Raw genomic sequence first — 15,827 nt, forward strand, 5'->3', positions numbered from 1 at the left:
TCCATGCATTTAGGAACCCTTAATGGATTTCCCTTACATGAATTCATGCAATCCATCCTCAGCCAGTGCACAGGCAGGGTGAAAAGGTGGGGCTAGAACCCTTCACTCAATCAAACTGAGCTGGAAACTGCAAAATGTGACATTAGCAGCAATTAATTTAACCATCAGCAGAAGGGTTAACTACTGTTCTTGTATGTTGTGCTCCTTGCAGAATAAAAATAACAACTGGGCACTCCATCAGGACTGCTGAAGAACAAAAGGATAGAACCTCCTCATTCAAGTAAAACAAGTTGCTTTCCAACTGATGGAGTGAATAAAAGCTCTGTCAAAATCCGTAAGAACGTTTGCTGAGGCAGCTGTGGCTGAGCAGCTTTTTTTTTGTAATTCTAAATGAGCGCAATACTTATACATTAATATAATTGCTGCTATTCATTGCCTTCATTCAAGGTGCTTCAGGGGAGGCAATGTGAAGATAAACAGTATGAAAGAGCAGAGCATCACCAGAGCAATGTCTTCCAAAATTCTCTTAATCATTGAATTTTGATTTGCACAAGAAATCTTTCATAGGAGAAAGGGCTGCACTGATTTTTTTATTTTTGTTTGAATGCAAGTCATTTGCTTTTGGAGCTCTTTTTCATGGGTTTTTCCAGTCTTTAATTTTGGAATTAAACTCTGCCACTTGGACAAGGCAGACAGGCAGCTAATTAGCCAAGAAATGGGCATTGAGAGCTCTTGGAAAAAAAAAAAAAAACACACACGCTTTTGTAAGTGAAATGATTGCTGAGGATATGGTATTGATTTGATAGTTTTGCAGCTGAAAATGTTTGCTAATTGGAGAACCAATTCCATATTTTTATTCTCAGCACAGAATCAAGAAGCTTCTGAATTAAGCATCAAGAGCAAGTACTTGCTGAAGGAAAAATGAATCCAATAAAAGCCCAGGATGTGATACTGTGTGACACAAGAGCCTGGCAGCTGTGCTCTGGGCAGTCTAAAACTCTCCTGGACTTGGACAGGTAGAAATAATCATAAATATGAATCCAAAATTAATATCAATGGATGCTAGTAGGCAATTATTGCTGGCCCAGCTAATAACATTTTTCAGCTCTGGTTTTTATCAAAATGCTCCCTGGGTTTATAAGTCCATCTGTCAGAGTGATTAACAAGGAGATATAAAACCTTCTGAAGTGCTGCCCTTGCTTTCACAGAATTTTCCCTTTTTCTGACAAATCATTCTGACAGAACGTAACTGGTAAAAGGATAAGGGGTAAAAGGGAGAACTAAAAATTTTAGATGTTTCTTCAGAGCCTTGAACATTCCAACAAAATATCTGAACAATATGAGATTTAGCTAAAATTATTTTTAAATGGATACCTTTTTTGTTTCCCTCTATATGTATTTCATCAGGCAGTGATAATCAGGTGTTAATGCAATATTCAGGAAAGAGAACTCATACCCCTGTTCTGCTTCGCATGTCATTCAAATAGCAAAAAGTGTTTGGTGATCTACAGGAGCTGAATATTTGCAGTCTGCTGGCAAGGGCTGACAAATGACACCAATCCCTTCCTCACATCTCTTTGAATTTTCTCAGGTTTGTCTGGTTTTGGTTTCTTTGGGGGCTTTTAATAAATTTTCCTTTCTGTTCCACATAAGGTATTGATATTTCTGAAAAAGTGCCAGCCACTACCTTGAGTAATTTCAATAAATATATGTCCAGCAATTCAAGAAGAAAGAAGAGCTGAAGTAAATCCACCACCACCCTGCTGCCAGCTCGTTCCCTGCTTCACACCCTCCACCACCAAAAATAAGTTATCTATGGAGCTCTGGGATCCTTGCTAGGAAGATATAAAATATAGAGGTATGAATAAATAAGAGAGTGCTTGTTTCTTCCAGTGTGTGTGCCTTGTGCTGGTTTATGTTGCTTTCATGTCCCTCCCTTCACCCCTACTGTCTCATTCCTTTTATTAATTGCTCTGCTTTTCCTCCCCTTCTTCTTTTCTGGCCTTCCTTCTGCAAAAGCATAACTTCTGTTCTACCTATTCATTTTTCTTTTCTTCATTGTCTCTTCACTGTGTAAGTCTCCTTTCCTTCACTCCAGTGAGATTTTTTCCATTCTCTCATTTTACTCACTCCTTATGATTTGTCTGTCCCTCCTTCTGGGTCTAATTTTTCCAATTTCTGTGGCATGTGAGCTCTGTCTCAGTGACCCCTTTGCTCTACATCCTGCCTCTACTCTTTCTCTTTATGGCCTCCTACATAACTGATTTAAATCGCTTCTCTTCTCCACAGAGCACAGCTGGGAGCTCCAGCTCCATCCTCTGATCTTCACAGAATATCCTGTGGTAGAAGGGTCCATCAGGACCATGGAGTCCAGCTTCTGGCACAGGACACTCCAGGAGTGCCATCATGTGAGAGCATTGTCCAAATGTTCCCGGAGCTCTGGCAGGTTTGGTGCTGTGACCATTCCCTGTGGAGCCTGGTCAGTGCCCCACCCCCCTCTGGGGGAAGAACCCAACCTAAACCTCCCTGACACAACTTCAGGCTGCTCCTTCAGGTCCCGTCCCTGGTCATAGAGAGCAGAGATTGGTGTCTGCCCTTCCTCTTCCCCTCACGAGGGAGTTGTAATTATGGTGAGTTCTCTCAGTTTCTTCTTTTCCAGCTGAACAAGCCCAGCACCTTCAGCTGCTCCTCACACACTTCCCCTCACAGCCCTTCACCACCCTCATTGCCCTCCTTTGCATGCCCTTTAACACCTTTATATCTTTTTTATAATTTGGTGCCCAAAACTGCCCCCATCACTTGAGGTGAGGCCTCCCCAGTTCAGGACAATCCCGTGCTGCTGTTCCTGGAACAGGACATGGATGTCCCTCCTGGCCTGCAGGGCACACAGGTGGCACATCCCAGGTGCCACCTTCCTGGTGGAAGCTTCTGCACTTCTTCTGGCCCCTTCCATCACCTCCCTACCGCTGCTTTGGGTTGTTCTAGTTGGGCATAAAGCAGACAGAGCAGCCTAAAAGCAGGTTTTGTTTCAGGGAGGGCAGAGGAGCTGCGGCACTGCTGCTCCAGGGTGCTCTCCTGCCCGTCGGAGCGTGCTGAGGGAGGGGATCCAGCGTCTGCTGTGCTCTGATTGTGCTGCACTTCCCAGAGCTGTGAGAAGCAGGGCGTCATTAGACCAGCAATGAAGCTTTCTTACCGTTTGGAAGCATTTGTAAATCCCACTGATGGTTTTGTATGGTGAAGGGCTGGTTTTGTGTAGAAAGGAAGTTACTGAATTATGGGATGTCAGTCATAATAATTAGCAAGGCCTGTGCTCGCGCAGGAGGATGATGGGCTTTGTTGTTTCCCACTAGGCCTATCAAACTTAGATGATAGATATTTGAAATTTCACCTTCACATCTAAAACCCTCTTCTCACAGGTGGAGATCCATACTGGTTCCAAGGCCTGGAGGAAAAGCTGGGTGTCCCTAAAATCACTGTGCCTCTGCTGGCCTGTTGGGTGTGATGGCTGCATCCACTGATGCTGTTCAGGTTTTGTCCTTTTTTTTTTTTTTAATATGTTCTCTGTATTCTTCACACATATATTTGTAGCTCTTAGTCTATTGTACTAATTTTCCCAATTCTTTTCCATGGCCTTTCCTTAAGCACAAAGACAAAACAAATTCCAGAGCTCCAAGTCCTGGAAGTAGAAGGCCCCAATCCTATCTTGGTTCTTCCTAGAAACCAAGGCCAAGAACAACTCTTTGAGATGCATTCTCATGAACAAAGCACAGCTGGTGCTGAAGGGGGACTCCAGAGAAGGGGCTTGACCTGGAGGGGAATTGCACTTTTCCTCCTAACTGGTGCTTTTTATCGATTATGCTAATTTCCTATAAATGTCTGCACTTTTCCTCCTAACTGGTGTTTTTTATCAGTTATGCTAATTTCCTATAAAATGTACTCACCCCTGGGGCGGTGGGCTTTTGTGGACATCTTTCCATAACTGCCTTTGAAGGCCTTCAAATAAAGATCCCTTTTTATATTACCTCCTTACTAAAATCATCTCAAGTTTCATTTCCAGGTTGGGAAAAATGCAACACTACAGGAGCCCATGAGCTCTCTGTTCCTGCTGCTCAATTGTTCAATTCTGGCAGGTTTTCCACTCATCAGGACCTGCGTGGCAGCCACTCAACCATACTTGGGCAGTTTGGGGATTAACCCAGGCCAGGAACCCTCCTCCACCAGGCAGTTGTGGTGGGACTGCCCAGCTTTGGCACAGAAGGGCTCAGCTGGAAGGAAATGAGCTGTGCCTGTTGGTCCAAGGGCCCCAAAATGGTTCCTGGATTGCTCGGTTGTGAAAACTGATGTGTTATTTTTAATCTGTTCAAAAGCAGTTCTGCAGCATCCTATGGAGCTGAATTCAGGAAATCACTCACAATGGTCATTTTGTGTCTGCAGTGCCAGACTTGCAGAGAGATGGATTTAGATATGCCAATAGCAACAGAATTCTCTGAAAGTAAAATCAATTCCTCAATTCCTTCCCTGAATCATGATGTGGATCTATTGCTTAACTTTATTTATGAGCTTAAATGGTAAAATGAATAGTCCTAGACCTGTATTTTTTTTAATATATCAAATAATTTTGTCTTTTCTTCCTAGGAAAAGTGAAAATATAAATATTTCTACTGTTTTTGTTTGTGCTAGTTCACTTTGACCACTGTTACACCAGTGGAACTCTATGAAATGCTGCTAATTTATATCAGCCCAGGCAAAAAAATACATAGAAAACTCAAAAGTTTGGGGTTTTTTTAATAATATTCAATATTTTTTGTGTAAGAATTCTTTTCTGTCCACTGTTTCTTCCACGTGCCTTGAAATGGGAAAGGTCTGCTGCTTTCAGAGTGGTTTCCCATGTTCTTGTACAGGTAGGTTATAAATCACTGAAATAGCTGCTGAAATCACCAACTCTCTTTTTTTTTTCCTCCCAGGCTAATGGTAAGGAACTTAGTCTAGGATGGGTTTTGGCTCCATTTTTCTTACCACTTTTGTTACCAATTTTGAAGATGCTTTTACCAATCCTATTACTAAAAACATTTCCAGTTAACCCTGAAGTCCAACAAATGTTCCTTCTCTATCAGACATTTGTGTGTGGAGAGTGTGCTTGGCATTGACCCATTTATTCCACCTTTCCCTGCACGAAGAAATTATTTATTTTATTCAGAAATTAATATTGGATGTTCTTGCTAAACCTGAAGCTCTGCATGTCTGAGGAGTTAAAAGTTCAAGATGACAATGTAAATCTCAGCATTGATTCCAGCCCTCCTTTCTCTGTAAGTACTGTTTATTCTTGGAGACAGGTTCCCCTGTGATCTTGCTTTGCAAGTAATTACTGGGTTGGTGTTTAAGGCAGAAAGCACTTGTGGAGTGCTAACACACAAGCTGACAGAAAATTCTCAGCAGATCTTAACTCATTTTCGTGTCTGCAAGATTTTTCCAGAGTGTTCTGGTCACAAATTGTTTTTGAGATGTCTTAATTCTGATCTCACCTGTCTCTGTTTGCTACCAGAACCAAGATTTTAACTCTCCCCACCACCCAGACCCATTTTCCCAGCTCGAGGTGCTCTCTCACAGTGCCTCCCACATTGCCTGGCAGTGATGATCAGCTCCTAAAAGAGTGACTTGCATTCCAACTGAGCAATTAGAGACAAAGGTAGAAACTTTGTTTAAAGTTTTATATCTAAAAAATCTTCAAAGTGTCTTATGAGCTCTAATGACAGGGTTATCAACAAACACAAAGGAAACACAATGTGAATTATTTATTCCTTCATCTACTTCCCAACTGAAAGGAAGTCAGTTTCTTATTTAGAGTCAAATCCCAGCTCTGCCAGAGAGATGCATTGTGCTGAAGGAGTCAAAGATGTGATGACAAAGCTATTTTAGCAAAATTCCTCCAAGGCAAATGTTAAATAATATATTTAAATTTAAGTACATTTGCATATAAGTAAATATAAGTGTATTTATAGACATGTCTATATAAATAGTATTTATGTATGTTGTACATTTTGATATGTACAGTTTTATAACAAACACATAAAGAGTTTATTTAAATATATTTATAATTTCATTTTTTATGACTGAGAAATAAAAAAGTCTGGCTTTTTCTCTGTAGCAGACTCCAGCACTTGACACGCTTGATAATACTTTGTCTCCACTGAGATTTACAGAACACCAGAACTTCCTCCCTTTAATTGGGATGAATTGGTCAAAGGAACATCAGAATATCTACAGTTCCAATTTAAAATCTGGTTAATTAAATTTTAGAAGTTTCAATCTTGGAACTTCTATCTAGATAAAAGACTTTGAAACTGAACATTCTGGAATTTATGAGCTCCCCTTGCAAACCCAAAGCAGTAGAGATTGTGGAGATTCTAAATTCCAGTGATTGCCAAATTTATGGCACTTTATTTTACACAGATTTTATTGACAGTTTCATCTGGGAAGGAAATGGAGTAAAACATTCATTTTCAATAAGTTAATTCTGCTATTGATTTTAGATTTCATACCTATACACTTGTAATTGTTCCTTCAGTACTTTTGGAATCCATGATGATGAGCTGGTTGACTGAGGTGCTGAGGTTTATATCGCTTTCTAAGTTATCAAGCAATTCTTAGAAGTGATTAAAAAGAGTAATTGCCTAACTTAGAAACTCATGTAGAGTCTCTAAGACCATGTCTAAGCTATCCATCATAAAGCAAGCTTAGAATTCACTGCATTCATATTTTAAACCACCTGTCACCATTTGTAATCTCAGTTTGTACTCCCCAGTGTAGAAACCAGATAATGTCTATGGTTAGATAATGTTCTGGATGCAATGGAAACAGAAGAAAAGGAGACAAATACAGAAATAAGGTTACCACATCCTTTTTAATCTATTTAACAGTAATTTCCATCAGGATGTCAGATCAGGTCACATTTCCAAATGAGCTGTGGAATCAGTGCATGGAAAATGAGCTAAAGAAGAGGCTGATATTAACTCTGAATTTTTTTATTTTGTCAGTTTAACTAGAACTTCAATAAAGGATGGGTGGGACTTTTTTAATTTATGGAGACCAAATATTTTCTTATAAAATTCTGTTGTATTGATTTTGATGTGCACACCAGGCACATTTAAGATCTGTCTTCTCTTCGTGGCAGTTAAAATGTTGGTCAGCAGAAACAAGAAACATTGACCAAGGAGTCCAAATGCCATACAGAGGGGGCTCTTTTCCCTGACAGAGAAAACTCTTTCTCTGTTCAAGAACTACTGATCTTCAAGTTCAGTTACTCATTTTCTTTTTCTTCTTCTTGAGTCCAGCTCAGCAGAATTTATTTTCTCTTGAACACAATGACCCCCAGTTCCAACTGTGCTGTCTAAGAAAGATTCAGCAGAACATTTTATACTTTCTTTTCTGAAATAGCTCAGACTTCTTAATTATCCAAGTCATAATTTTCTGATCCAAAGTCACAGGAAAAGGACGAGCAAGGACTAGGTCTTGGAAATTATTCACATCAGCTTCATCCAAATATAATAAACTTTTAATACACAATTTATTTTAATTCTTTTTAGATATTTTACCTAAATTAAAATGAAAATTACTGAATTACTTCTTCAGAAAATAGGAGTAATGTAGTCATTAAAGCTGACTTTATTCAGTTCCATTTAAGCATCCAGGAAAAGTACCCAGTCACAAGGTGGAGGGACCCCTTTTATTCCAGCACATCAGAAGGCAGTGGAGATTATCCTCAGGGTCTGAACCCAAAATTCACTTTCCAGATTGTCTTTAAGGAGTCAGGGAAAGACCAGAACCGTGGAGGACAAATGCATGGCAAAGAAGACCAATAATTTTTTGAAAGAGGATGAACCCTGCAGAGCCTGGTCCCCATCAGGTCCCAGTTATCTCAAAAAGTGAATGTCTCTGACACACAATTTTTTTACCAGAATGCTCTTCAGGATTTTTATTTAATTTATGTCCATCTCCTAGACTCTTATTGATTTTGAGTTTTGTTTGAGTTTTCAGGCTTGAGTATTCCTTGTACATCAAAGGAATGGGAAGACATATGTACCCATGGAAAATCAGGGGGCCTAATTTTTCTTTTGTGCTGAATAGCTGCCACTTAGCCAGCACCAGATGGACAAGAACCATAAATCATGTCCTGGCTCACTCAAAAAATATTTCCAGGCACACTTTGTTTGAAATTCCAGGTCCTTCCCTTAGTCCTAAAAACCCTCTTGATCCTTGTCCAGGTTACTGAAGATTTAAGAGGGTCAGTTCAGCTCAAATAATTTGTTCTTAGGCAGCTTTTCCTTACCAGCTCCAAAACCTGCTGGATTATTTTTGCAATTGGCAATTTGGCAATTTCTCGTGTCTAAAGATGCCACAGATGCTGCAAACTCATTTAATCACTATTGAAGATTTATTTCCTTTGTGCTTTGAACTGTTAATGTGCCATTTCTGTCCTCTGCTCATTATATCACCAGACAATAACAAGCACCAATATGTGTTTAGGCTGTATATTCCTTTATTTCTTGCTTTAAAATGTGGAGAGGTAGGAGGCAGCTAATTTTTTTTTATTGTTTTGGGGTTTTTTTCCCCATTGAAATCTTCATACTCTCCATGATCTTCTAAAGGAAGCATTTAAAATCTGTTTTTTAATAGTTAAATTCTTAATTGCTTTTAAAAGTAATGTACAGGATTTAAATCTTGTAACAAGTAATCTCCAAAGTATTTGCTTCCTGGTTTTAAGAATTATTCACTGAAACCAGGCAGAGCTGTCAAAGTCCCAGAGGCCCAAGGAAGCACTGATGACATTGCTACCAAAATTGTTTTGGAGATTTGGCTGTCACTGTTCACCTTTTGCTGTGAACTATCAGTTAATACAGAAAAAAATCCACCTAAAGCACCGTGGCTTCCCTTCTCCCTGCATCCTTGTTTCATAATCAGGCCTTGATACTGTGAGCAGTTCAGAATGTCTATATTGATTAAACCTTAGGAGTCTTCACTTGAAATTCTAGCTGGTGTTCTGCAGACTATAATGAACATTACAGAATGCATGGTGTCTTCTGGGAAACACCTCGAGATTATCAAGTTTAATTTCCCCCAGGAAGTTCTTTCAGCAGTGCAATCAAGCTAACTTTTACTCTCTGTAATGGAATAAGATTTAATCTGCAATTTTTTAACCACCAACATTTCCTAATTTTCTTCTTTTAAAAAAGGAGGTTCACTGTGGTTTTAGGCTCCTGCTAGACATTTTCCCATAGTGCAAGTCATGAATATTCCATCCCTCTTTAGTATGCTGGATGTGTGCAAGCAGCTTTAAGCCTATGGTTCATAAGGAATTTATGTCAATATTGCAATTAAATCCTGTCTGTCATAATAGGTGACCTTTAATCTAGTGTATATTGAGTCCCTAATCTCTCAGATTGTAACTGAGTGATGGAGATGCAAGACTTCATGAAAGAAAGGCAGATCATAAGAAAATAATTATTTTTTGTGTAAACTGTGATTTTCCAATTACTACTCTCAGCTGGGACAGAAAATATCTAACTCATGATATGTTCTGGTTCAAAATTAATCCTTTTGTAACTGTGCTTTTTTGATTAAAGACTAATTTTTCTTTCTTCCAGAAAAAATCCCCAACCCCTGTGGTAATTTTAATACAATTTTTTTTTTCTTTCCCAGTATATCATTACAGTACAAGCACATTGATAAATACAGGTTTAAACAATATACAGAGGTATTCAGATAAATGACCATTTGATTTATATTATTACCTATAAATATTGCTTTGGTGGCAAAGCATATCTGGTGAAAACATCCAAAAATTGTGGAAAAGATTTCTTTTTTTCAATTTATGAAGTAAACATCCCATTTTTAAAAGTAATACATTTGAGATATGTAAAAATGGCTGTAGGTGCTGAATACAGGGTTTAAGATTTGGTGACAGGGCATGTGAAAAATAAAAATAGGGCTAAACTTGAGTGGCCAGAAATTTTTGGCAAATACTGGTGGAAACATTTGCATCACAGAAGAGACATTTTTAAAGATTGAATGTGCTCCCAGGTCTGTGCTTGTGCCAACAGAACCGTGCAAGAAAATTGTCAACTGTCACCTGGATCTTGTTTGTAAAGCAATTTAAAATGTAATGACCAAAATGCAATGTCAGAATGAGGTGTTTAGGGTTTTTTTAACTTAAATTACTGTTTTCTTCAAGTTATATTTTTGTTTCTGATTTCTGAATTTCCTTATATTTCCCAGCCTTGAGAATAGTGGGAAAATATGTTTCCAAATTATCTTCCTTGAAGAAATATATAATTTTCAGATGCTAAAGTACAGCAGTATTACTTAGGGCTATTACTGGATTTTTTAAGCTTCCAATATCTTCTGTTTGATGATGGAGAGCAGACATGGCTTTGATGTAAACCATTTAATTTAAATGTCTCCCAAGAGGACAGTTCAGCAGAGCTTTGGTCACTCCTATTACAGCAGTGGTGTCAGGATTCCCTCCAGGGAAAACAACACAAATAAAACCAAATCAGGGCAAACCATGGACAGTTTCTTAAGTAGTTCATTCCAGTTTATTCTTTTCATTCTGCACTTCACTGATATTTTTTAAATGTAAATAAATGAGCCTCCTGCTCAGGGCATTTCCTGCCATGGCATAGATCACTGTTCCTTTGCTCAGGATGGACCAAGACTGGGGTACAAACAAAGCAAATTTAAATTGGCATCAAGCAAAGATTAAAAATCCATATTTTGGAATTTGATTTTTACAATATTTACATTATAAAACTAGATTAATAAAAAGACAGTAATTTATACTTAAAACCTCAAAACATTTGGTTAGCTTGTGCTGTACTGTGGAACTTAAAATCCAAAAACTACAGATTGAATTATGTGAAGTTTTTTTAACCCCTGAAACAGAACATTTATATGGATATGGTCACACTGAATGTAAAAATTGCAATGATTTATTTATATTATATTCTTTTTAAATTCCAGCGGGGTGGATTTCAGCTCAGAAAATGCCAAACAACCCTCTGTGTTTCCTTTGAATCTACTCTAAGAAACTATAGTTAAGACATGAACAACCTTTGTAAATTGTGAGGGAGATCAGCTCACTTCATGCACTTAAAATTGTAAGAAAATCCTTGTTAAGGTTGAAGTATTCAAGTTTTCAACCTCCTTGGCATGGGCTATGTCAGGAGAGGGCCCCAGAGGAACTTGAAAGAAATCCATGCAGTTGCCACCCATAAATGAAAGAAGTCTGATAAACAACATCTGAAGGATAAATTAGAGGCTCTTCAGGAGAACCAAGGGAGACAGAGACAAAAGTAAAGAAGGAAAGATTTCAATAAATGATGTGTCAGTAGCCATGGAAGGAGGCTGGTAGGTGAACAGGCAGGAGGAAGGAGGATTCCTGCTCTATTTCTACTTCAAAGAGACCATTAGAGACTTAGATTGGTTCTGGTGGAGTGGGAGGGATGGGTCACTGGTTTGAGACAGATCTGAAGGCGCATCATAAATGAGAAGCTTTAATCAGTATAGGAACAAGACAAAGCCAAGAACTGTAAAAAACAACTGAAAACACTCAGAGAGCAAAGTTTCTTTTACAGATGAGTGAAGTTCTGTTTTCTTTTATGGCAAATGGCAGAGAGCTAGAAAGGCAAAGAAAGGTTCCTTTGCCCAGTTTCTCCATGTGGACATACACAGGCACAAATGGCAGCACAAATACCACACCAACAGAGAAGACAATCAAAAGCAGTGGGAAGGTTGCTGGGTTTGCAAGCACAAGTCCAAAAATGAGAGTTATGAGTTGTTAACGTCCACTTAGAGAAGGGGAAGATATGAAAAGAGGGAATCCTTGACTTTGGGGCTGCAGTGTGACATGGTCACAGACTGTCATGGCAAGTGAGTGGCAGCTTGGTGCAATTTGTCAGCATGAGCTGAACGACACCAAGACTGTAGCCATGATATTCTATGAAAAATCCTTTCCTAGGATTTTTTCCTGTCCTGAGGAGCTGAGAGCCTCAGGAAAGAAATGTAAACAATAACTCTCTGCTGCTGTGGAATGCCACAGGTGCATCTTTCATTGGTCCATGTGGATTGTTTTAATTAGTGACCAATCACAGCCACTGTGCCGAGGCTGTGAGCAGTCACAGGATTTTGTTATTCATTCTATTCTATTCTTGTCTTGGTAGTCTTCTGATCATCTTTTCTCTCTGTTCTTTTAGTATAGTTTTAATGTAGTATTTTAATATAATATATAACATAATAAATCAGCCTTCTGATCAAAATGGAGTCAAGCCTCGTGTCCTCACACAAGGGGTCTCAGCTTAGACAAGACAAGATTGCTCCTGAAGGAGCAGCAGAAGGACACTTACCTGTAGGAGAGGGCAAATCAACACACAGATCATCTCTGGTTTGTGAGTGGTTAAGACTTTTTTTCCCCTCAAACCAAACAAAAATGGTTCACCAGGAAATCTCCATTATGCAAAATGGGAGCCTCTGTGTGAATGCACTCCAGAAGATGTCAGTTACATATTTGTAAGTAATTTTTTTGTAATTTTATGTAGTTTTTAAAGTAATTTTTTTGCTAAAAATATTTGTCTTCTTGCTCTCCAATCCTTGTAACTCTTCTAAATTAAAAAAAAAAAGTTCCTGATAGAGGATACAAGTTTCATAAAAGTCAAGACGATTTTGCAGTATGAATTTAAAATGTGTCCTGAACGAATATAATTGACATTTTGTAGGTTGTTCATGTTGTTCATGTAGGTCCCTAATCACTTGAGGTATGTTTAAGCTTTTTAACTGATACTTAGTTCTTTCAAATGAGTAAATTAATCTCCTGGGTGCACAGCAGCTCCTCATACCTGGGGTCGCAGTGCAGAAAGTTATTTTTGTTGCTATCTACAGATTGTCTTGACATGCAGCATATACCCACAGGGTCAAAAGAATTGCCCTCTGATTACATGTACAATAATCTGGATCTCCCAAGGTATTCCAGTGGTTAATTAAATATCAAGTAATTGCTAAAACTACTAAGTGACGTTTAATTAGTATGTTAATTGATATCAAATTTGTTCTCACTATCTTGTTTTATGTTAATAAAATCCCTAAACATTTCTTGGGAGTAGATTAGGAAACAATGTGCTCCTAATGTACTAATGCAAAACAGCCTTAAGCACCATTCTGCTTGTGGAATGTAACTTCTGACTTCAGTTTTCATCCCAGCTGTGATACTTTCCCTATCTTTAAACTTACTTTGTGCTCAGGGTATATCAGATTCAGGAGCATATTCCTCTCTTGGTATGGATTTTGACTTTTTTAATGCTGTTATCTGTTGGAAATCTACCAAAAGAGGAGTAACTGAAAATAGTCTAAGGCTGCCTGTGCTCCCTTGGGCAGTGGCAGGATGTGGGGAAATGGGAGAGCCTCCACCCATGGCTGATGTCAGGGATGAGTTTCAGCACAGCCTCCCGTGTGGAGCGGGCAAATCTGTGCTTCACACAGAGCTCAGAGCTGCCAGAATCTCAGCTTTAACTGGCTGGTGACTCTGCAGTGCTGCCTCAGTGCTGCTGCTGCACACAAGGAAGGGTGTTCCCCTCCTCCTCTCCCTCTCTGCCTCTCAGCTTGAGTCCTCCAAACAGCTCTACCATAGAAAAGAGATGTCTTTAGGCTTGGGGCCAGAAAAAGGCTGACTGAGCTCCAGAATGACAAGAGCTCCAAGCTTGTCCTTTTCAACCACTCAAATGTTCCTAGTGGCCTCATCAGGAACAGGTGAACTTTCCAAAGTTGAATCCACTAAGAGAAAAAGTTGTTTTCCTACCATCTAATTGGAGAACACACTGGAAAAAAAATCCTATGAATATTCATATGAATTTTTAAATTCATTCCTTTCAGCTGTGCTCATGCCTTTTGTGTGTCAGCTTTTTGTGGAGTTTCTTCTGCATTTTATTGGTGCCAATGCACAGAGAGAGTTGGTTTTGCATTCAGGATCACAAAAAAGCTAAGTCTAATTTATTCTCCATGAACATTCACACCCAATTACTTCAGAAGAGTCCAACTGGGGAATAGAAACAATGGGGTATGACCACGCACAGGGAAACTACAGAGCTCTGATGCCAACCCTCCTCAAATTCAAAATCTGGAACGTACATGGAAGCACTGGAAAAGGAAGCTGGTAGAGGGGGCAGTGTCAGAGAACTTTGAATTAGGAATGAAGAAAACTGTGATCTGTTTATTCACAGATATGTCACAGGGGGAAAAAAGAGGAAAAATTGGTGAAATAAATTATTTATTACAAAGTAATCAGCTCTAGTTTTATGTCACTGAAATATTGTCATAGAACTAAGAATCAGCAGAATGATTGTGATAGGCAAAGTATGACACTGATTTTAAACTACCTGTGGATCAATTGATTTGAACTTCTGTGGTTTCTTTTGGATGACATTGATTTCAATTTCAGAAATAGTTTCACACGATGTATTATTTTAAGTTTCCCTTTCAATATATTGTGATAATCCCCATTCACTAACAGAATGGTTTTTAGCAAGTGAAATATTTGAAATCTATAACGCAAAATGGATTTTTTGCTGAATTTGTGAGTAGCCCTTCACAATGAAGGGCTACAATGAATGTCCTCTGCAAAGTTAATTCTGGTTGTGCAACTTGTATACACAGAGGTAATGACACAAAACTGTAAACATGAATAACACATTTGAAGACGAGCCTATTAAGGTGTTGTGTAGACTTAAATTCTTGAAAAATAATGTACAAAAAATTCAGAAATTACATGTTTATCTATAAAAAAATCTTCAAACAAACTTGTCATAGGAGAGAAAAGCATTGCTACTATCTGAGTCCCTTTCTGCCTTGTCCATCAGCCCTCACAGTTGGCTGGCACAGGGTGCCCAGGGAAGCTGTGGCTGCCCCTGGGTCCCTGAAGTGCCCAAGGCCAGGCTGGACAGGGCTTGGAGCAGCCTGGGACAGTGGGAGGTGTCCCTGCCATGGCAGGGGTGGGATGGGATGATCTTTAAGATCCCTTCCAACCCAGACCTTTCTGGGATTCTGTGAGTAACCCACTGCCTTCAGCTGTGAGTGTGAAGCCTGAACCTGCACAATATGAAATAACATAATTACTCATATGTCTTCAGATTATCTTTTTTAAGTCGTGATTGTTTTTTCTCTAGAAAAGATTAATGCTTGTTTGCAATATTTGTATTCTGAAGTCTTCTGGTAAGAAATATCCGAGATGAGAAGTGTCTCTCTCAGTTCTGATTGCTGTTTGCTTTGAGTATGATTTCAGGCCTGTCTTCTAGGAAATGACAGAGCTGGAACAGAACAGTACTTTGGGCTGAAAATCCACCAATACTGATGTTAATGCTTTCCAGCACTGCTGGTGTTCCATTTCTGTTGCAATATCAGAAAGGTGACCAGTGCTTACCAAGAGTTAAGCCAGTGGTTTGATTATTTTCTGCGTTGCTAATATGATTTCAATTGTTTCAATTATATTTGTTCAGGCATGAAATGCAATATGGATCATTCAGTTAATTAAGAGATGCAATTTGCTTTAAGTCCTTTGTCCAGCAATGTAAATCTAAGCCCACCAGTTAAAACCTGCCAATGTTAAATAAAAGGTGAAGGACCCACCTGTATAATAAAACTGGCTTTACAGCCCTGCAGCAATGCAGTTGCAACAAGTAATAATTTGCAGGTATATAATAATATATTTTAGTTACATAAAATCCTCATGAAGCCAAATGTAAAAGAAAATCTGAGTCCCATCTCTGAGTATTTATGAACCATTCTCC

General features: G+C 38.9%; 1 long non-coding RNA gene across 1 annotated transcript; it reads left to right on the top strand.

The window, feature by feature from the left end:
• Window positions 1-869: 869 nt before the first annotated feature.
• LOC120508769 lies at window positions 870-2,516 on the top strand. Its single transcript, XR_005629080.1, has 3 exons — window positions 870-1,016; window positions 1,654-1,858; window positions 2,290-2,516. It is a non-coding gene; the product is annotated as an uncharacterized LOC120508769 (long non-coding RNA).
• The last annotated feature ends 13,311 nt before the right edge of the window (window positions 2,517-15,827 follow it).

Source organism: Passer montanus, unplaced genomic scaffold, assembly GCF_014805655.1.
Source record: "Passer montanus isolate IOZ18808 unplaced genomic scaffold, ASM1480565v1 scaffold49, whole genome shotgun sequence".
Classification (NCBI taxonomy): Eukaryota; Metazoa; Chordata; class Aves; order Passeriformes; family Passeridae; genus Passer; species Passer montanus.